Below are 23,732 nucleotides of genomic sequence, written 5' to 3'. Positions count from 1 at the left end.
AAAGGCTCAAAGCTACACAGAGAAACCCTGTCTCGGAAAAAAAAAAAAAAGAAAAAGAAAAAGAAAAGAAAAGAAACACAGTAAACAAAATAGCAGTGCCCTCAAAGGTTTTTGTATACACCTCACTGAACCTTTGAAAATGTCATACTACTACATTGCAAAAGGAACTTTGTAGTATGGTAAGTTCTTGAGCTGGGAAGGTTATCTCGAGTTATACGTATGATCCTAATGTGACCATAAAAGTCCTGGTAAATGAAAAGGGAGGTAGAAAGTGAATGCAAGAGTCAAAGGAGGGCCTGGAGAGATGTCTCAGTCACTAACATGCTTGTTGTGCAAACATAAAGACCTTGTCTTTAAACTATAGAACCATGCAGAAAGCCAGGTATGAAAGCAGTCATTTGAACCCCAACAATGGAGAGGCAGGGAGGTTGGGCTGCTGAGACTTGCTAACGAAACAAGTCTAGTCAACAAAACAAAATGGCTAATCTCAGGAAGATAGCTATTGAGGAAGACACTGAATATCTAAGTCTAGTCTCCACCCTATACATGCAAACACACAAAATAAACAAATGAAATGTAGGTGGGGCAGTCTGCTGTGGTTTGTTGATTTCTTGAAAACTCTGACAAACACTAAGAATGTAGCAAGAAAACATTTCAACTATTGGTGAAAAATGAAACTGAGAAGTGAGAATTCTAAAAGGCCATTAAATTTGGTGATGAGACATTTTATTATGATGTTCATGATGTGGTGGTGAACTCCAGTATCCACAGGCATTAACAAATTCAGCCAACCCCATCATAAAAAATTTAGGGAAAATATGTTTATAGTGAACACACACAGGAGATACTTCCCTGTTTCTGTTTTCTAAAGAATAGAATATATAAGATGTTAATATTCGATTCACAATCATAAGTAATCAAGATAAAATTCAAATATGTAAGGGGATATTCTTGATTACATGAAACACTATAGAATTTTGTACAGGGAAAATGAGCATATATGGATCTTCTTATGCATGGTAGTATCTGAAACCCATTCTCTACAGATCTGAGAAATAACTCTATTAACAATATATTACCTTCTGCCTATAAATATGACATCATGCTTAATTAAGGAAATATTGAAATTATGTATGTTAAATTTGAGCAAGATATGTGTAACTCTTTGCACTGTTATCACACAGACTTTCTCTTGAAGTTTTAAGCATCTCTATTAGGCAAGATTAATGAGCTGACTGTATAAAAGTTACAGGCATTGAGGAATAATTGTAGGCATTTTCTAATGATACTATTAAATACCTTAAAATACAAAAACAATGACCTACTGCAATTATGAAGATTCTCTTAAAGACAGAGAATTAGAAGGGTTCTTAAGCTTAGATTTTGTTTTTGAACTCACACTAACTCATATATTATGTCTTTTTTTTAACCATTATTTGTTACTTAATTGGATTATAGGGGGTTCAGTGCAATGCTGAAAGGTGATGGTCACAAAACACATTTTGTCTCATTCTTTACTTTAACAGCTATCAAATATGAGATATTAGAAATATTTTTGTTTTTGAGGTACTTAACAAGATAAACTGATAGCCAGTTGTGCCTACTAAGCTGTTGTGTAATTATATAATATTCCTGAAATATTTACTGTGATCCTGATTGGTCTTTATATTTCTAATTATTATCCTTGCTAGGCTAAGATATCCAACAATTATCTTTATAATTCATGAAAAGAATGTTTCCATTTGTGCTGTCCCTGAGCTGTTTTATGTAAGAATTACTTTTTACAATAGGAACAAGTTTTTTAGAAGATTGAGGGGTGAGACTGGGTCTCACTCCATAGCCCAGGCTTTCTCCCCTCCCCAAGCCCTGGGATTAGTCTGTAATTTCCAGTGAAAATATAGCCTTTAATAACATTTGAAACTGGCAAACTGAGCAGGTAACATTCCTACTGTTTCATTTGTGTGCAGTGTTGGTGATCAAATCCAAAACTTCTATAAGATGTATATGATCTCTGTGGTGAACATCACCTCCTAAGCCCTTTTATTATATAACCATGTGAATGTCTTTTCTCAATAGTCATTCACATTTCTTTACTCATCAACTAGATTTATATTTTGTGTGTATCTCTTAATATTTTTATTAAATTAACTCTCATGTCTTTTTTAATTGTGGTGAAATGAAATATGTTTCTTAGAAATTTCTCTGACCTTTTTACTTTTTGTCTTTTTTATGAATCAATTTATGATGTGTTTACAACAGCATTGTTGCATTTGTTTTCTTTGAGGGTTTTTTTTTTTTTTCATTTTGTTTTTAATTTAAGGTTCTTAACAAAATAATTTAAGTAATTTTGAGGTTGGTCAACAAGTTTATTTAACTGCCATTTTTCTTAACTTCAAAGTTCCTAGATTTTAATTTCCAATTTGTCTCGTGAGAACCTATTGTTGCCCTCTGTCTCCACTTAGCTTTGATTTTTAGTTGACTAGCACGAGACTGGTTGTCATAGCCTTGTTTCTGAGATCTTCCTCCATGGAGATGGCAGACATATTGGTCCAACACTAAGATGTCTGTTAGCTTGGTCAAGCTAGTGGGAACTGGACGGTCTGGTTCTGCCTGAGATGACTACATCAGCTCACGCAGCCCAGGACAAATCATCAAGTTTATTATTTTAAACCAATTTTTTTTTAATCAAAACCACCAAAATCTAGTGTACCAGTCAGTTTCTCAGTCTTATCTCCAACATTAGTAGTCACTCCAACACAATTCTATCTCACCCTATGTCTAGCATACAAGGCTTAATTTTTTTTCTGTTACTAATGGGTTCCATGACAGGATGAACATAAAATTTAATAATTTATAAATACATAATAATATTTACCTTGCTTAACATATGAGCATTTTAAAAATCAAAACCTTTCTTCTAAATTTCAATGCAGTTTTTTTCTCTTTTAAAAATATTTTTTGTGTTTTACTCTTTGAAGTTTTCACACATGTATAATCTGAGTTTCGTGACTTTTCAGCACAGTGTGACTTTCTTTCATCCACCCCTCTCTCCAACTGAAGCCTTTCTTTGCATTAAATATCTTTCCTCATTTTTCTTTTAGGTTGACTGTTAGCCTATTGACAGTCAAATCTTCTAGTCTTTGTTAAAAAACACCTTAATTTTTCTAAGTAATCAAATTCTGGCATTTGAATTTTAAGATTTCAGTTTATTTAGAGATTACAAAATATGCTTCGTATTATCATCTAGTTCTATAATTTCTATTGAGCATTTGATAGTCCTGTGACTACTCCAAGTGACTCTATCTTGTTTGCTTCCTTTCAGAATTCAACTTGGGTTCTCAAAAATTGTACTATGATATTCATGAGAATGTTTCTGCTTGGTTCTGTGTTTTACTTTTTAAATTCATCCTCTTTGAAATTCACAATTCTCCTTTCATATATTCATGTTATCTTTTGGCATTTTTATAATATTCTCTGATATTATACCTGCTAACATTTGTTCCACTTCCTTCTCCTTTCCTTCTGACACTCCAAATACATGTATTAGAACCCACCACTATATCGTATTTATCCCTAATTCCTTTCTTGCATTGGCCTTTTGTACTCTTTTCTCACTCCTGTTTATTTTTTTCTGGCTTACTTTCCTCTTCATCAATTTTCCCTTCAGTTCCCTAATCTTGATATATCCACTGAGATCCTAATTTTAACTATGTTTTTAGTGTTATAATTTTTATTTTAGGCTTGAGTGTACTTTTCTATTTCCTGACAAAGTACTCAATCATGTAATTGCTTCAGCCTACTAATTATAAGCATTTAAGAGTATCTAATAACTCCATTTTGTGCATTTTTTGCTATTTTATTCTCTTGCTATTTCAACAGAACCAGATCTTTCCATATACCAATTTATATTATTACACATTTTATACAAAAAATGTAGCAAAGATAATATTATGTTTCTCATGAGATAAAAATAACCTCTTCTTCCACATTGTAAGGACAGACCACCTTAACACAGTAATATATAAACACTGCTTTAGTCGTGTTCCATGATAGCATCAATGACCCGAGATACTTCTGTTGAGTCTTTGAACTTCTCAGCTTTATTATCCACTACAAGAAACCAAATACCTTGTGACTACTGATGGTCGGCACCTGAGCATTGCAGAAATGACCACACACTAGAGCAGCGGCTCTCAGTGGGTTGTGACCCCTTTGGGGTTGCATATCAGTATCCAGCATATCAGATATTTACATTAGGATTCATAAGAGTTATAAAATAGCAATAAAATAATTCCATGGTTGGGGGTCAGCATAACATGAGGAACTGCACTAAAGGGTCATAGCACTAGGAAGATTGGGAACCACTGCACTGGGGGATATCTAGAAATGCTGTCACTTTCCGAATCACTCAGATATCTATTTCTGCCTAATTTCTTTTATCTCATCTTCTGACCTAGGTAGGAGAAAATGCCTCAGACTATGTGATCTAGAAGATAGGATCAGACTACAATGAATAGATTCTATCAGTTGAAACATGTCCACTCTTAAGTGATGTTAAAAGTTTTGTGGGCTTTTTGTTTCATTTAACAGAACTTACAAAATTGATTCAGTCCTAGGTATTTCATGAATAGTGGCCATTTTTACATGCTTAGAACTCCCCCAAAACACACAAGGGAAATGGGATAAAATAGATGATCAAATATGGCATTTTATAAGCTGCTATGAGTGTTGCTTCTGAGTATGAGTAAAAACATGAAATCATAGATTGAGAGACCGATCCCCTTTTCAAGTTTCTCTCCACTATGAGTTTTCTCAACAGAAAGTCTTGGTTTGATTTTTTTTCTTTTCTTTCAGGCTTCTTTTCACTTACTAGTTCCCCTCCCTTAAAAAAGGAAGTGCAGATCTCCAGCTCTGAGTCTATGGCAGGCTCCAGCACACCCACCCAACTTGATAACAACCCCTCTCTACCGTTTCAGCTTGTTGCATTTGCCTTTACCTGTACAATCTGTTTACCACAAGTAAATATGCTCTCTTTCTATGCTGCAATTTGTTTCTTCTTTTAAAACCTGGATTTAGTTTGTTTTTTTTTTTAAATGAATCCAATGTTATCCATAAGGTCCAATCATGTGACGTTTTCAATATTCACCAATTCCACAACACAAAAAGGCAGTATTTTGTGGTAAAATCTAATTATAACATTATAGGTGTTATGAATATGTGCTAAATGAATATTGGTGATTGTGTGTAAGGAAGTCTATACTGCAGAGCCCTGGACTCATCCCTAGTCAACAGGTTCACTTTCTATATGACTATTGTTATACTCAACCATGGTCCCACAGCTCAAAGTAGTGTAAATATCCCACTATATGATACCGGGAGAGAGAAAAGCATTTATAACTTTTATTACAGCGTATGGTCATAGCCATTTTATTTTATTATTGTTGTCAACTTCTTACTGCAACTTATAAAGTAAACTTTAATTTTTGTATAAACTTCCATTTTAAATTTAAATTGGTTACTTTTCTAATGTTTCTATGATTTATTTGTTTCCAAAATTATTATCAGTAAAAAAAAAATCAATAAAATCTTGACCTATAATTCATGGAGAAAAAAAGTACCGTACTAATAGTACTAACATACAAAGAAGTGTTGATACTATAAACAGTCCAACCATATGTCCAACATCAAATTGGCCAGCATGTCTAAAATTCTGAGATTATTGAAAGACTGGGACTTTACATTAGGAAAAAGGCATATTCTTCTGATTAAAACGAGGAATGGAAGGTAGGAGGGAGAATTTATAAGTTAATATTTATCAATTACTAGTATTCCACAGTCAAATCTTTATCTCTCTTGTAATTAAGCTCTTTGGTGCCATTGCTAGAAGAGTAACGTCAATTACTTATACAAGACAACTGGTCCCAACCTGGTGCAAAATAAATCCTCAAAAACTACCAATATAGTACCAATGAAGTGAGACATCATAAATTTAGATGAAAAAAGCAAGACCTGAGTGCATTAAAAATGAAAAGCAAAGGAAACTTTAGGGGGAAGTTATCTAAAAGGAAACAGAATTAACTATTGTGTCTTGAGAATGGCTTTTCATGGCGTCAGAATTCAGCTAGCCTTCCCCTGTGGCTGTGAAAACTGATGCAGTGCTACATATGCATTTTAAACGTAAAATGAAGGAAGAAAATAAATAATAGAGGCCACAATTTCCAAACCAAGAGAAAGAGAAAATGGAACATCATAAAACTATACAAGCAAAGAGGGAAATCAATAAAATTCAATGCAGCACATCTTTCCACTTACTTCTGAACACACAAAGTTTGCTCATCTGGAATGCACCAGGTGTACTGTATGTGTTATAAATCTTTCACGTCCTTAGAAATATGATCTATCATTAGAAGCACTGAAGAATACCACTCGGCTTCAGTAATTATACTTCTTGCTTTGTTTCAAACTTGGTTTATTGACCAGCAGCCTCAGGGTTTGAGATCCATGTTTTAGTCAACAGTATAGTAAGGGAACAGAGTGGACATAGGGGCAGTGTTCCTAACATAAGTGATTCACTGTCCCCCTATAGTCTTGAGTAGTGCTGAGTGGCTATCCTCTGTTGCTCTTCCTCCATGGTGCACAGTCCCTTTTCTGTGTTACAGAAAAGGTACCACTTCCTCCCATCACTGATCGTCCATTATTTTCATTAGTACAGAAGAGCCAGGAAAAGCAGTTTTCAGAATTTCCTTCCTGTACAAATCATCCAGCGTATTTTCCATTTATGTAAACCTCTGTGCACTAATTTCAGCCTAAATTAATAATATTCCCTGGGAGTATTTTTATGAATCCCATTTTTCAAAAACACTATATTGTGATGAAGCCATTAATAGAAGCAGGTATGTGTAGTTTTTGTTTACCTTCTTCTTCTCTTTATACTTAAAATTAAATTTTCTACCACCCCATGCTACCTTTGGACAATCAAAATCTCTAAAGACCGCATCTTCATTCCTCTCCAAAGGTATAACAATGGCCCTACCATAACTAATTCTGTCCCTCCTCATGTTTTCTCCAAATGCCTGCAGTCTTTGCTTGTCTGCCTCTACAGTTACTTTGTGCTGATCCTCATTAAATCATATTTCTTTATTTCTTCTGGATTCTTTCAACTTTCCCTCAGTCTTTGCTTTTCTATTATTTGAATACGATATGTCCAGGTATAGATTTTGTAGGGAGGAGGCATTGACTCTGCTTGGGGTGCTCCCAGCTTCCCCAGTCCTTCTGATTTGATGTCTGTATTATGTTCAGAAAATTCTCAGGCATTATTACTTCAAACAGTTCTGCTCTCTCCCTCTCCTCCGTTTGGTTTTCTCAGCTACACATACAGCACATTATATGCACTTGTCTTAAAGCTTACAGATCTCTCCATTTACTTCATCACCATTTTTTTCTTCTTATTGCATGTCCGTGGTAGAAATTCCAATGGAGGGCTCTTCAAGTTGCCAAAGCTATCCTCAGTTGTTTCCAGTTTACTGATTGGCCCAATCTAGGGTTTCTTCACTCTTCCATTTTGCTGTTCTGTTTTGTATTTCTGCGTTCCACTTGGATTTGATCTGAGAGTTTCCATCTCTGCAGTGCTGTTCCCTTTATCCATTTCAGCCCTTAGCATTTTAATCAAGCTACCTTTAAATACCCAATCTGATAATGGCTTCAGTGCTTGCTTTATATTTTGAAAACCTTATTTTTCAGCCTTTTAGACTTGCATATTTTTTCATTGAATGCTAGATGTTGTATATAACATAAAGTGAATTGAATAAATAAGCTTTATTTAATAAATAAAAATAGGGTGAGATTTTATGTTAATTTGTACAGGAGTTAGGTTGTGTTTACTGTTTGTTGTAGCTGGAGAAGGTAAATTTTCCCTCTAATATCCTTGTTTTTATCTCCTCTTGTCATTTGTTTTCTCTTGAGACTCATAAATAGGGCCTGAAGCTTCTAAGTTCTTTTAGCTGTAATCTGTTGTTATATGGGAAGTTGGCATGGTGTTAGGATGCACTGGGAAAGAAAGTGTGCTCTAATACTGTGATTAGGTCTTTAAGGGAAACTATGCACTTTGCTGTGAACTTCAAAGAAACTTCTAGGCATCTTTTCTTTAATTTATTTGAGAAATACAAGATAGAGGGGGATAAATTTCGGTTTTCCCAACCTCCCAGTTTATTAGAGATATGACAAAATGGAAGGTTTTCATACTGTGATAAGAACTCTTTATTTTGATGGTTGATGACAACCTCTTGTGAAGAAGAGAATGTTCTGGGCATAAGTCTGTATGGTTGCTAATCTCTTCCCCTTAAGGTGGTAAGGAGCACTCTCTCCGTTCCTGGCTGGTAGAACTAGGAATGAACATGGTGATCCCAAGGCTGCTGGAGAAGTAGGAGCATTCAGAGATGAAAGAGAACAAGTGGTCTAGGTGGCAAGAGCTAGTTGGAGTCAAATCAAAATGACTTCATGGGTTTTCCCCACTGGACGATTATACACTGAGCATCTGTCATCTTCCCCTCTCACAAACCTTTCAACTTTATGGGAACTTAAACCCTCATGTATATTTTTGCATCTCATACATCAAATCATAACAGACTGAATTATGGCTACAAGGATTCTTCAAGAAAGCTTCACCTATTTTTAGGGAGAAAATATCTCAAAGAGAGGATGTGAGGACTAGGGGAAGAAACTAGAAACTAAGATTTCTGTGTTGAAACTCAGATCAGAATCCCAGTCTTTGTAGTTTGGTTGGGTTCATTCCTGCCCTGAGAAGGTTGTTTTTTTTTTTTTGTTTTTGTTTTTGTTTTTGTTTTTGTTTTCACTTTCTCACTCACTAAAAATAAACACTTAATTTATCACTGTGCCCCATTTGAATTCTCTCTTGAGCAGATGAACCTAATACCATTGCTACCATTGGGGCTAGAGGAAGCTTGGAGGCTTGCAAAATACCAGTTGAGCCTGCTAGGGGTCATGGAGGTAACGGCCACACAAGTGATTTGTCTTTATTCTAAGGACCAGGTCCTGGAAGCTTTAATTCTCAAGGTAGTCCACATGGAGTCTCTGGTAACTCAGTTGTCATCATCACTGAGGTTTTTTATGCTGCAGTGATGACTCCATCAGCTTTCCTCCAACTGGTATGCCAGTCACAGTGTAAGTAAATACATTTAGATAAGAGCTTTGTAAATCTTATCACTATAAAGACTTAATGCTGAGATTGACTGACACAGTTTCTTCCTACATACTGAGTGCACAACACACACAAACACACACACACACACACACACACACACACACACACACACACACATCCATTGACCATTTTGTTTTTAGCAACAGTTCTTTCTAGAACTTGAGTTAGAATGTAGTTGCTGGGACTCTCAATGTTTGCATAGATCCTAATGGGCATTTGTTGGTGTTGATTTTCTCTTTCTACTTAAGGAAGACCTCCAGTTCTCTGTTACCAGGTATCTATGGCTGCTTGTAGGACAAACATTCATCTCATAACACTCCACTTACATTTTCACTTCTTACTGTATCATGGGAGATTTACCTGTTCTCCTGTGTACTGACATATATAACTTAATTTTTTTCTCAGACTTTTATAGAATGAGTATTTTTAGTATACCTGCCATACCATAGTTTGGCAACAGAAATGAAACTTGACTTTTATTAGTTCTACCTAACAGGAAGGATTTTTTCAATATAATATTTTAAAGACAAATAAAAAGCCTCCTATTTCCTTGAGAATTTTGTATGAGTTCTAATCATATAACATCCCACCTCCACCATTTTTCCCAGATCCACCCCCTTTTGCAAACCACCCAGCTTCACATTGCTTTTTTTTTTTTTTTGAATCCATCAAGACAAGTTTGTGATGCCCCAATATTCTTAGACATGTGGTCTTCCAACGGAGCATGGTAAGCCAAATGACTTACCAAGGACTACATTCTTAACTGGCTGTCCTCCCAGGAGCAAACATTTACTAGCAGGTCTACAACTAGGGATGAAATTTGTACTCAACTCCCTTCACTATGCTGAGATTTGATCTGTCTTAGGCTTGCCCAGGTTTGGTGCATGCTGTCAGAGCCACTTTGAGCTCCTATGTGAAACAGCCCTGCTGTGTCCAGAAGACACTGCTTCCTTGAAGTCATCCATTCCCTCTATCTGTTATACTCTTTCAACCCTGTCTTACTCAATGATCCCTGAGCCTTGGAAGGATGGAGTGTGATATACATGCATGCATGCACACACATGCACACACACACACACACACACACACACACACATATACATAAATAACATGTTATATTTGTTATATAGAGAGCTGAAAATTCTGTTGTCTCTTATCTTCTGTGCCTTGGCCAGTTGTGGACCTCTGTGCTAATCACTATCTACTGCAAATAGAATCTTCCCTGGGTATAACTGTAAGTGATTAAGAGTTAGTTCAATACTATACCCAGCCAGTAATGTAATAGTAATAGGTTCTCCCCCTAAGAGTGTGAGCTGTCTAGCCATAGATTTTGGCTCAAGAATGGTGCCAGGTTTGGGCTACATTTTGTGGAGTGGAATTTAAATCTAATCAGAAAGTGATTGGTTTCTTCCATGATATTAGTGCCACAATTGCACATGTATTGCCAGCCTAACTATCCAAACTATGCTTGAATGAAGTTTTCCATTGCTTTACAAAATGATAAAAATCATGGTATTTTAAACTATCCATGAATATTTCATCATCTAAATTTATTAATGTGATCAAGAGTACAAGCTTTGTAGCCAAAGTACTTGAGTCTGATTTCTAGCTTTGGTAATTACTATTTGGGTAAGCTCCAACTAGCTCCTGAGTATTGAAGACTGGTAATTGTACATTAATATTTTAATCTGTAACAATGAAGCTAGTAATGACACCTACCTCCTAGTGTCAATATGAAGACTGAATGGGCTGAAATGTCCAGACACATCTGAAACTGTTACCACAATGCAATGCATATTTAAAAAATACTCAATGATTACCACTGTTTGTTGTTGTTTGGCAGTCGTTTCTAATTAATTCTTCAGTGATTATTCCTATATCTCTATTACAACACTCTTTAAGAAGACACACTGACCTCTTTGGAATACATATATTATCCAGTTAAAATCACTACTTCTTGGTGGGCTTGGCATTCAGGAATATATGGAATTGTACATTTTAGCCACAAAATAAATGAACATTTTCCTCTATACTGTCCTACAAACATACTTTTTCATAACTGAAGATTTTTTCTTTAAATAGCAAAACTGCAAATCTCTTATGGAATTTAGTTTTTTTTTTTTTTTCCCACTAGCTCCGCAAGGATCATATGATGAACTAGTATTTTCTGGTTTAATTTCTTCATAGTTCTAGGTCAAAGGAACAGATTTCAAGATAAAATCAAAAACATGGCATACATACACTTACAATGTTTTCTATTTCCACATTCTTTGCTGATTTCACTGATTATGGAACTCCCCATGCCTTCTCATATTCACCCATTCACATTATATATAGTTTTCCAGCATCTTGGTGTGCACTGTTACACACTTGAGGTTCTGTCTTTATGACCACACAGTCATTCCTTAGCAGATCATCACAGCCTAGAAAGTTAACTTACTCAGAACAAAGTGTGTCGCAGCAATAGGATGTGTGTAGATCATTGGAGTCTGTAGTGTCCAGGAAAGACAAGGCACAGGATTCCGTGAGAGGAAACAGTGCCTGGGACAAACCTTATGAGATGAGAGGAATCCATGTACTGGAGAAAAAGTGAAGGGCATTCTGGACACAATGGATTTCACTTGCAAAGGCAGTCATTTGGAACAGTATGTCACATTTGACCTTTAGTGTGCTAACCCATGCAACTAGAGTACAGGATAGATTTTAGGAGGATGTAGAAAAATGAAGCAAAAGGTGAGAGAGCAGAAGTCCTGTAGACTAATGTCTAGTGTTTCATCTTGAGGAGTCTTCTCGGGAGAAAGTTAAGCAGAAAAGGGCATTATTGTATTTATGTTCACAAAACAAATGTTGTGAAATGACATAAACAGTTTTCATTCTGAAGTCCCATTAAGCGACAGCTATATGGAAGACCAGAATGGTTCTGAGCAGGTGCAGACCAGCAATACTGGAAATAGGGGAATGGTTGGAAGACATAAACAGGCAGAAATGACAGGACTCTGTGATTTGTTAATTAAAGCTAAAAGAATCAGGACAGGGTTCAGGAAGGTATATAGCCTGAATGGAACGGCTAACAGACTCAGGGAAAAGAGGTGCAAACATTAGAACAGCCATTTATGTTTAATTGCACACAAAGAAAATTGCAGCAAGGCTCAGCAGTGAAACACAAAGATTTGGTATTTGCTCTCAGGCTCCATCCCCCTCTGCAGCCTGGGTGGGCTGCTCCTTAATTGCTTGAAGCAGGCTCCAGGACAACACCCACTCCCTGCTCCCCAGCTCCATCTTTGTCTCTGGAGGATCCTCTTCCCTGGAGCTCCCCAGAAAAGTTGCTGTCTTCCCAGCTTCCTTCCTCCCTCCAGTCCCCAAAGACAAGTGCATGTGATATTTTTTAAAATGGTTATTAATCATTCTAAGGAGACAGAGAAAAGCAGGAATAACAAATGCAAGGGACTGCCAAGCCTATGAAATCATACAGATTTCTTTATTCTTCTCTAACTGACTATGCAACATAGAACCCTGCTCTGTTCCTGCACCTCACCTTGCTAATGGTTCCACAATCTTCTCAATCTAGTCTTGCTCATGCTTTAAAAAGAGGGCATATCAAGACCAAGCCCCTCCCTGCTGCATCAAGGCTGAGCAAGGTATCCCACCATAGAGAATGGGCTCCAAAAAGCCAGTTCATGCAGCAGGGATAAATCCTGGCCCTATGATCAGGTGCCTCACAAACTGCCCAAACCATATAACTGTCTCCCACATTCAGGGTGAGGGCAGAGGTGGAGGGGGAGCAGTGGGAGGAAGAGAGGGAGGGGGAACTATAGTTGTATATAAAATTTAAAAAATTAAAAAATAATAAAATAAAATAAAAAGAGGGTATACAGACTTCTTCCTGAGTAAGGTGCTATTCCCTCCTCCTCCTTATCCCCACTCTCTCTTCCTCCCTTCCTTCTTCCCTCCTTCTGTTCCTTTCCTTTTTTACCTTGCCATGGTTGAGAGTGAAGGTAGGGCTTATTGAAGGGCTTTGCATGGACTAAGCAAGTACTCAGTGAACTACACAGGCAACCCTGGGAAAGCCCTTTTAAGGAAATGGCTTCAGTCCCCTCACATCTTCATCCTGGTTTGAAAACATCCATGACACACTTACTCTCCATCAGCACTGCAAAGAAAGCCCTGGAATACAGTCATGGAAGTGGCCTGATCCATGCCTGAGGCACATTCAGTAATAAGGCATGGCTTGATGTGTACATTACTATGTATTGTCCTTTCCTCAGATGTGTAGTATGTTCGGGTGAAGCTTCCTCAGGACTGAGGATTTCTAAAACCATGTGATTAATATACTAATTACTGTATGTCAACCATCAGGAATCATGCTTGTCATACAGACAGTATAAAACACCTACATATGAAGCCATGAAATGTCCTCTACTACAAAAAGAAATGTCCTCAAGCATTTCCTTGTATGATTGATGTATTCAAAACTAGTCCTCCAAGAATGGTATTTTTCATATTCATAAACCTATATGAAAAGAAATTCATTTCTTGGAATTGATTTTACTTCATTCTCAACTTCACTGTGCTCTGTGAAGTGTGTTAAAAATACCAGGCAGTGATTGCTGTAGTATTTAAGTAGCCTTCTCTAGTCCCTCACCATGAGGAGGGGGCAAGGAATGAGGAGGATGATCAACATGACTTCAGGACACCAACAGACTTTCTAGACTTGAGGTTCAGTCAGGTTTTGGTCCATAGTCCTGGCGGAATTCACTTTCTAGTGATAACTCCCTAGGTACATGTTGTCCTTTCAGTGAGATTTTAGTGCTGCATCTCATTAGATGGTTGTCTCAATTCTGTCTTCCAAAATCTGGGTGGGATTGACCATGATGATCATGATGCTCCATGCCTTCTGAGGCTTGACTGTGATACCAGGTAGATTCTGTCTCTTAGCTGTGGAGGTCTAGAGTACTGTTTTAGAATGAGAACCATGACAGCACATTCAAACTGACTATATAGAAAAACAAAAAGAGGAGATGGAAGCAAAACTATCTGTAGAAAGATAGAGATTCTGATGTTCCAGTTAATGTCTTGCACCGGGCTGCTGAGAGCAGCCACATGGCGGATTAAAGAATAAACTTGCAGCAAAACTCTTCCTAAACTCTTCTCACACACACACACAAAATAATGAAAACAAATGCAATGTCTGTCTCAAGCCACTGTACATTTAATTCTACATTCGATAGCAATTGATATTTATAGCAATAGTAACTATTGCGTTTGAGTACAATGAAGTTAGTGAATGGAAGTGACCAAAGTGAATACGGGTTCCTAGTCACTTCCAGTCCACTTCAAAAATCAGACTGAGTGAGAGAACTTGTGGGAGAAGGAAGAATGAAAGAGGGAGATTCAGGGTGTGGAGAGAGAAGGGATGGGTGGAGGGAGATTGAGACAGGAGGAGGGGGGAGAAGGACATTGAGAGGAAGAGAGAGCTGAAGAGGTAGGCTGAGCACAAGAGAAGGGGAGAGGGAGAGAGAACTAACCTGACAATCATGCTAAGCTCATTAGTCATTCTCTTGCTTCTTGAAGTTATTCTGTATGTACTCTGTTCTACACCCAGTTTTGTGAATGTTACCTCAATTCTAAATTAGTTATTTTCCATGCACCCCATGCACAGAGCTGTTGGGGATGCTGTGAATGTGATGCTCTGATTGATTGATAAATAAAATGCTGACTGGCTAGTAGCCAGGCAGGAAGTATAGTGTAGGCAGGATAAGGAGAAAGGAGAATTCTGGGAAGTGGAAGGCTGAGTGAGGGGACACTGCCAGCCATGGAAATGAGAAGCAACATGTAAAATACCAGTAAGCCATGAGCTACATGGCAACTTAGAGATGAATAGAAATGGGTTAATTTAAGATATAAGAACTAGATAGCAAGAAGCCTGAGTCATTAAGCCAAACAGATTAAATAATATAAGCGTCCCCATGTTAACTTAAGTCTGAGTGGCTGCTTGCTCCGGTAACTCTAGCTACACAGAGCCCTTTCAATAGTGGAGACAGAAATTGAATTATGTATGTGTTTATTGTGAAGTACTCTTTTCCCAAGTGAGTAGTATGGTAAGTTAACCTCCATGGTTGGGAATTTCTATATATTTTTCCTAAATATTTTGCATTTTTACATAATTTTAGTCAAATTTAGATGTTTTATTCTCAGATTGATCAGTTGATAAAACTCAATGACAACTAAGGAATGGCCAGCTTCCTAGTCTTACTGGAGAGAATGATCATTTTGGTCCCTGATACCATTCTTTCATTTGATACTTAAAATCCAAAGTGATTTATGGGTCTTTATTGGAGCAGAACCTCCTTGTCCTTGTCCTCATTCTCCTTTTTCTCAAATTAGTTATATTTATATATATATATATATATATATATATATATATATATATATATAACCAGTTTACAAATATTTTTCTTAAAAATTTAGAAAATGATTTTTAAGAATTAAATATAAAAGAAAAGGAAAAGAAAGAATAGTTTCTAGAATTTTTTCATATTGCTAAGAGCATGAAGTTATGAATATAAAAAAGGTCCAATTTGAACTAATTTAGTTGAGGAATGTGTTGATTCATATAACTGGGCAAGGATGCTCCTGCTCCTGGGGATGACAAGCATGTCAAGGCTTTGCTTCTTATTTCATCTCTGCTCATCTCTATGGCAAGATTTTTACCATCACCTCTATCACACAGGCTTCCTCAGACAGCTTGGAGCTGGAAGGATTTAACCACAGGTAATTTCAGGCTGAGTCCAGTGTCAGTGCTCAGAGGTGACCTCCCAGAAAAGAAATACCTTCTTTAGCAGGCTCTCTTTATTTGGAAGCTGTAATCTTCAAAGGTCCTGCCTACAGATTCCTTTCTGAGTGTGAAACAACTCAACCAACCAACATAAACCAATTGGCACAGGCTGTCAGTTTTGTGCCCCTCAGCCACTCCCTGATGCACAGGCAGTCAAGTGTTTGACTCTTAGATATTAGCACATAAACTCCAAGTTCATTTCCACTGCCATGAAAATCTGGGCACAGGAAAACTCTTACTAGGTCATTAGAAGTAAAGTTCCATTCAGTTTTGACTCCAAGTTCACATGATGATTCAAATATCTAAAGTTCTTGTAGTGTAGTGACGTCAGTTATAGAACTCATCAACAATCAAATAAAAGCTATCTTTTATTTGAGAAGGGGATCAAACACCTTGCCAAACAAATGGTAGTTTTTTGACTATATTCCACACTGCTTTCCTACCACTGTATGGACAGCTACTCCTAACCTAAGGTCTATATTCTAGGTTATTGCTATACCTATACTGTTGGGCAAGGGTTCAAGTTGTCTACCATAACTGCTTGTGTTTTAAAGGATCAAAATAGAGCATGCTTACCCGTTGACAGGGTTTAGAACCTACTGAAGATGGACAAAAGAAGGTCAGGGAAAGAATAGCTAGTTCCATGATTGAGTGACAAAAGGAGGTTGGAGGGTTTGGCTTTGATTTGCAAACTTGGCTTGATTTGTAGGATCTTATAACTGCACCATTCTCATCCTACCATAATCCCTGTTAGACAACATTTTTGGTTCATCAGAACTGACAAGTAGTTTGTGCTTCCAAAGTGAATATAGTGTTTGGGAGACAATTGCAGAATAAGTAGGAACAATTCCACTGTATATTAGTCATTAAATACATTAGCATAATATTAGGAATTATGGGGAAATGACTACTGCTGTTCCCAAGGAAAATACTGAGAATATAAAGCTACAATAAAAGGTAGGGTACATTAGTCCTGCCACCATAATCCACATGAAATAATTAACAGAATGGGATTAGTTGCTTCCTGCCATCATTACTTAGTTGTTACCTTACAATAACGAGGTACCAGGGCCAAATTCTCTGTTACCCAGATCACTTCTGCTCAAGCCCAGGGTAATCAGTGCTCTCTGCAGGTCACATTGAAAAGCCCTATGGAGCTTTCTGGGATTGATGATCTCAAAATCCCATCATACATCACTTTCCACTTTGTCTCATCTACCTCCAAAGTCTCTTAGCCAGAGTCCCATTCCCATCCTGTTCTTTGTTCCTAAATCTAAGGTCATTTCTAGGGCCCTTCAAAAGTGTCAGTGTTGCCTTAGACAATAATATTATACCACCAAAAGAATTCTCCCATCTTATCTCAAAATCTTCCCAGCATGCTCCCTACCTGTTCTTTCTGTGATGGATCCTCACATTTATCTCCACATTTATCTCCCAATTCCATATGTATATCATGATTTTTTTCTTTCTCTCTCCCAATATCTCTCCCCCTTTCTCCCTCCCCTGTTCTTGTGTGTGTAGGAATATTATGTTGTATATGCATGTTACATAGTCACACATCCTTGTATATGTACAGGAAGAACAGAGGAGTCCCTGCTCTTTGGTTCTATGAATTATTTCTTTGAGACTGGGTTTCATTAAATATGGAGCTAGGTCAATAACAATACTACCAAGTGATCTTCCTGTCTTTGGCTCCCAGAATTATAGACATACATAGTCACCCTCACATGTTTGCAGGAGTATTAATGCTTGGAGCTCATGTCCTCTGCCTTGATCAGCAAACACTTTTATCTACTGAGCCATCTCCCCAACCCCTATGTATGACTCTCAAAAGATGTTTCATCCCTCTTAATTCCCCTTTGCTTCTTCCCAACCTGTTTTTTCCTTTGAATTTCTTAGTTTCTTTAAAGCATATATTATCAGACACCATCATCCACATTCCCCTAGCATCATTGATCTGATTCAAACTTTGCTTCATGTGTGGATGGCTGCATTTTTCCTAGCTCCATCCTGGCCCTTTGTTTGAAAATTTTTCGTATGAGTCAAATCAGATTACTCCAATGTAAGCCTCTCATGTCTTCTAAGTCCTTAATTCCCCAAATTTCTTCTTTCAGAACACTTAGCTATAAACTGATGATTGTATCAATGACTAAACTCTATTCTATTGGTGAAATTATTAAGGCCACTCCACGTAGTTAAAAGGGAGGTTTATTTTGTGGGGTAACTTACAAATGAAGGGATAGGTTGCAGGGTCTGGGAAAGGTATGGCACAGTCCGGCAGTGTTCTCTAGAGAACTCTGCTTGGTCCACCTCCAGTGTCCAGGGTCCCAGAACCAAGAGAGACCTCTCCTCTGGATCCTGCGTCTTCAGCTTCCTCCCTCAGCCCCGCCTTGTGGGCGTGACCATTACCGAAGCCTCAGTGGGGGTTGGAACTTCCAGGCCAATGCTGGGAAGGCTACCCACTACACTATTCCTTCATCATCTCCCCACTACAAAATTACCTTTTCTTCCAGTTAATTTTCTTCCAAATCTAGTATTCATCTAGAATCAGTGACTTCTTCAACCTCTTGGTGTAACATGAATGGCTAAACAGTCTTATTAATAAAAAACCTGGAGCCAGATATTGGGGTGACAGCTGAAAGATAAGAGGAATAGAACAAGCCACAAGTTCTTACCCCTAGGAAATTCTCAGCCCAAGAGAGCTACTTCCTGTACACTTATACTTTATATACCTTTTCTGTGCCCTGTCATCTTACTTCCTCTCTCTGCCCAGCTACATCACTTCCTGTTTCTGCCAAGCTCTATCACTTCCTGTCTGTCTGTACAGACCCCCAGACCTCTAAGGTTAACTAGTGCTGGGGTTAAAGGTGAGTGCTGCCAAGCCTGGCTCTGTTCCCAGTGTGGCCTTGAACTCACAGAGTTTTAGATGAATCTCTGCTTCCTGAATGCTAGGATTAAAGGCAAGTGCTACACTGCCTGATCTCTGTGCTTACTACAGTGGTTGGCTTTTTCCTCTGATCCCTAGGCAAGCTTTATTTGCTAGAGTATAAATAAAATATCACCACATCTTGGCCTTATGATATCTATCATTACCATTGCCATCTTCCCAGTCTTAAGCTTAAAGTGTATTATGACAGCTTCATTCCCAAAGTCTAGCAGCATAATCATGTTTATAAAACACTTCTAGCTTTCTTGTTCATATGAACTATTTTCATAGTTCATGAATTATAGTTTTCAGTGTTGTGTAATTAGGTTCTATGAATTTAATGGCTTAAAATTTCTCATTTATTATCCTATAGTGTCTGTCAGTAAGAAGTCAATCTTCAGGGTACCACAAGTTTATAATGAAGTTGTCTTCTAACATAGATTCATCTGACTAGTGAGGGGAGTGCTCCAAATTCCTTGCTTGTGGGAGGAGCCATTTCCTTTTGTTTGTAGTCTTTGTGGAGTTTCTCTTCTCAAAGCCAAAGGGACAAGATGTTGCCATGTCACAAGACTGTTTTCAGAGAAGCCTGGCACCCTCTATAAAAGAAATTCCCTTCTTTCTGCCAGCCCCAACAAGGTTCATCTGCCTTTGAAGGACAACAAATTCAAAATTTTAAGTACTTCAGGTAGATGCTTGTAAAATCTCTCCATCCTATCCATATTTTCTCACAGACAAACAAAATGAGAAAAGGGAATTAAATATGTGCCTCACTGGAGATGAGTGTAAGCGGTTGTGCATAGGTTTCTCCAAACATAAATGGTATTCTGTTACTTTAAATCCAATTCTGTTTACACCAAACTGACAACCCTACTTATAATTTTATTGACTTGTAAAATTGAACATGCTTATCTGCTTTGTCACATTCAAAAATATTACAATAAATGTCTAATGGATACTTAACACAGCTAGCATTTCCCTAGATGTTCTCTTTTACTATTCAATAATAACTATTTTTTCTTCTTTCCTCTATTTCCTCAAAACTCTACATCTTCCATCAGCTCTCTCTTAGCTGACGAATATACTTCACACTGCCGAGAGCCACCTTGTCCCTCGACTGTCAAGGCTATCAATCCTTTACTTTCATTGGTACACACCCTGCCGTCCATCAGTCTCTGCTTTTAAGGCAAAACCTCTTCACTTGTACCATGAATTTCTCTCTACCCTGTGATTCACATTCTCAAAGAATTCATTATCGCTTGAAGTCATCTTCTCTCTCAGCTGAATCAATTTATCCTTCTTCCTTTATAATCATTTATCTCCAAGAACAACCTCTACTCTGTTTTCAGAAAAGCTAAAATTAGTCCACATTAGAAGTCCATAACAACAAAAAGAAAATATTCTCTGCTGTCTGCAGATCTCCTTTTGTGGCCTTTCAATTCTGTGCTTCTGCACCAAACAACTTACCGGTTGTCTCTATTAATTCTCTGCAGGTCCTCACTTCCCCTTCCTTATTTCAGCTTCTCTCTATTGGATGTTTGCGATCTTATCATGGACATAATTAACTTTTGTACTTACTTGATTTCTAAAGTATAAAGTCTAAAGACCAAAGCCTGACTTGGTACTTTTTACATAATTCTAACCCATGTGGCTTGTTTCAGCTCTGAAGGAATTTTGGTCTGTTACTAGCTTTACCTGGAAATACCCAGAAATGCCTCCATATCCCAAATCATCAGATATTAATTAATGTATAATTTATCGAAGATTTTATAAAGGACTATGATTGCTTAACGTGCTTGTGAATGCTACACACCTGTGAAAAGGGAACCTCTTTTGAGGAACTGACTCCTCCAGACTGGCTTGTATGCATGTCTGTGGGGGTATTTTCTTAATTTTGAATTGATGTAGGAGAGCACAGTCACTATGGGCTGTATTATTTCTTGGCAGGTGGACTTGGGCTGTATAAAACAGCAAGCTGAGAACATCAGGGAAAGAAAGCCAGTAAGCAGCAATTTTCTACAGTCTTTACTTAAGTTCCTGACTCCAGATCATGGCCTGGAGTTCCTGCCTTGAGTCCCCTACATGAGGGCCTGTAACCTGCAAGCCAAACAAACCCTTTCTCCCTCAGGTTACTTTTGGTCATTGTTTATTACAGCAACAGAAACCAAACTGAAATAGAGCATAAATGGAATCTTATTTCTCCTGAAAAAAAAAAAAAAACTATATAAATGAATATACGAATGTCATTTTCTCCAGCTCCCCCTCCTATTATGCTACAATTTGGGAATGGTTAAAGATGTTCCCCAAGGTATGATGTGTACATGTAACGTCTTGTTAAATAAGAAACGCAGAGCCAATTGCAGAGTTAAAAGCCAAGAGGTCAGAGCAAGAGCTGAGAGCTGAACACCTTACCCTTCACTGCTGTTCTGTCTTTCCACTGTGCAAGACCTACTTCTGTGTGTTTTTTTCTTTTTTATAGACTTTCTGTTCTGCTTTCTCCTTGGTTGTAAATCCAGCCACATGACCTCCTCATCACTGCCTGTCTGTACAGACCTCCAGGTCTTCTATGGTTGGTATTGAGATTAAAGGTGTGTGTTGCCATGCTGGCTGTGTCCTTGAACACACAGAGATCCACCTAGCTCTGCCTCCCAAGTGCTCGAATTAAAGGCGTGCACAACCACCACCCAACATACAAATAAAATTACATTTCAATACAAATAAAATATCACTATAATCATGTGTGGGAAGCTTGCTCCTCAGTGCTGTAATATGAGAAGTGTGAGACCTTTATGACATGAAGGATATTCAACAGTCCCTGAGCTGGTAAGGGATCTGTCCCTGGAAGGGTTGTGAGAAGGTTTCAGACAACCATTGATCTCTCTCAAGAGCAAATTGCAAGAGCAAGCTCAACCCCTAAGTTGTTTTCTGGCTTCCTGATTGTCTGTGAAGTCTCTTACTTGGGCACTTGTTCATGCCATCTGCTCTGAGGTCCTTGTCAGGCTGATGATGATAGCATCATAGTACTGGACTTCAAGAACCAAGAGCCTCTTCTCTCTTTTCTCTGGTTCCAATATACCTTCAGAGCAGCAAAAAGTTAGTAATGCACAGTGCTTTCCCCAGTACATGTCTCCTTTGGTCTTCTGTTCTTTCTGTTGCATGCAGTTTGGTTTCATTCACATCTATCTGACTCCTAATCCTTACCACATTTCCTTTTATTGTTTGAAATTCTACATCCTCTGATATTATTTTTCCATGCTTGCCTCCTCATACCCATCTGTAAGAAAGGGATCATGTAGTTGTGCTGAAGGGAGAGTCTGCATGTGTAGAAGATATAGATGCAGGATGTGGTTAATTTAAAAATTACTTTAAAATTGAGATGTACCTACTTTCACTTACAACAACCACATTTTAGTTTTGATTTCTCTGTCTCATTTGGGATACTTAGGGTTCCAAGTTACAGGATAAGACTATGCAAAATTGTAAAATGTCTTAAAAATGAACAAGTTATTTCACACCTTACATCTAGAAGCTTTACTTTCTCTTCAGTCTTACTTCCATCTTGAAAACAAAATGGCTGTCATGCCCTGCCTTACTTAGCTTGCCAATACTGGTACAATAAGAAGCCTTACTGTTTGTGACATATACAAAACAGAGAATTTTGCTCACAGTCCTGCCAGTTGGGTCCCCCAAGATCAAGAGACAAAGAGATTTATTATCTGAAAATGACTCTTCTTTTTATAGATAGTACTGCTTCTCACCATTCCTTCATTGGCAGTGACATTGAAGCCTATGTAAGAAGGCACCAATCCCTTTATTAATGATGTTTTCATGACACTCTTTCAGAAAGTTCCACCTAAACAACTGACATAAGGATAAAGATTCTATTTGAAATTTAAAAGAAAACCAGCATTTACGTCATATAGGAACGTTCTGCATTATGTTGTTCATTTCTGTATCTTATATAGGAATGTGAATTTTTTTAAAAGATGATAACACTTTTTCTGTACATTTGAGGTATTTTCTTTTCACTTAATTGAGCTATCTCAAACAAAATGTTGACTTCCTTGGTTGAACCTTAAGTGGTTATAACAACCATTTAATCATTGTTTTGGGAAAAGCATGTAACCCAGCATAGATTATGTCCAACCAACTTGGACAGAGGTTCTTTCCAAATAAAGTCAAAGCTAATGTTACATGGTGACATTAATCTCCCCAATTATATATGGAATTTGTACTATTTTAATGTAACTCTCTCCTGTTTACCACTTTTCTGATTTATCCTTTAAAGGTATTGTTCATTTCTAAATTGTGTGCTTTAAGATTTTGCTCTGAGCCTTTCTCACAAAGCATCTTTTCTCTCTCTAGATAATCCAATCTGCTCAATTGCATCATTTATCATCTATGTGCTAATGATGCCAAAACTTTATCTCTAACTTACTTTACCTTCTTGAAGTTCAAATCACCTTTCTGTGTGCAAATGCATGGAGGACAGTAGATGGTTGCTCCACACACACACATCTCACAATGTAGTATAAAATATAATCAAAGTACTATACTGATATGTATGTGTGTGTGAGTATACACACCTTAAAACTGGCTTGTTTTAAGGATTTCCTGGCAAGATTATACAGCCTAGAAAATCCAAAGTCTGTAGGATGAGTCAGTATATCAAACGTTGAAGAATAGTAGATGATGATGTTCAAGCCAAAAGGTGAATATTCAGAGTTCTTTTAGTGTTGTTTGAACACTAGCTT

This window comes from Onychomys torridus, chromosome 10 (assembly GCF_903995425.1).
Source record: "Onychomys torridus chromosome 10, mOncTor1.1, whole genome shotgun sequence".
Classification (NCBI taxonomy): Eukaryota; Metazoa; Chordata; class Mammalia; order Rodentia; family Cricetidae; genus Onychomys; species Onychomys torridus.
The sequence above is the reverse complement of the archived record's forward strand: the minus strand, read 5'-3'. Positions refer to the sequence as shown.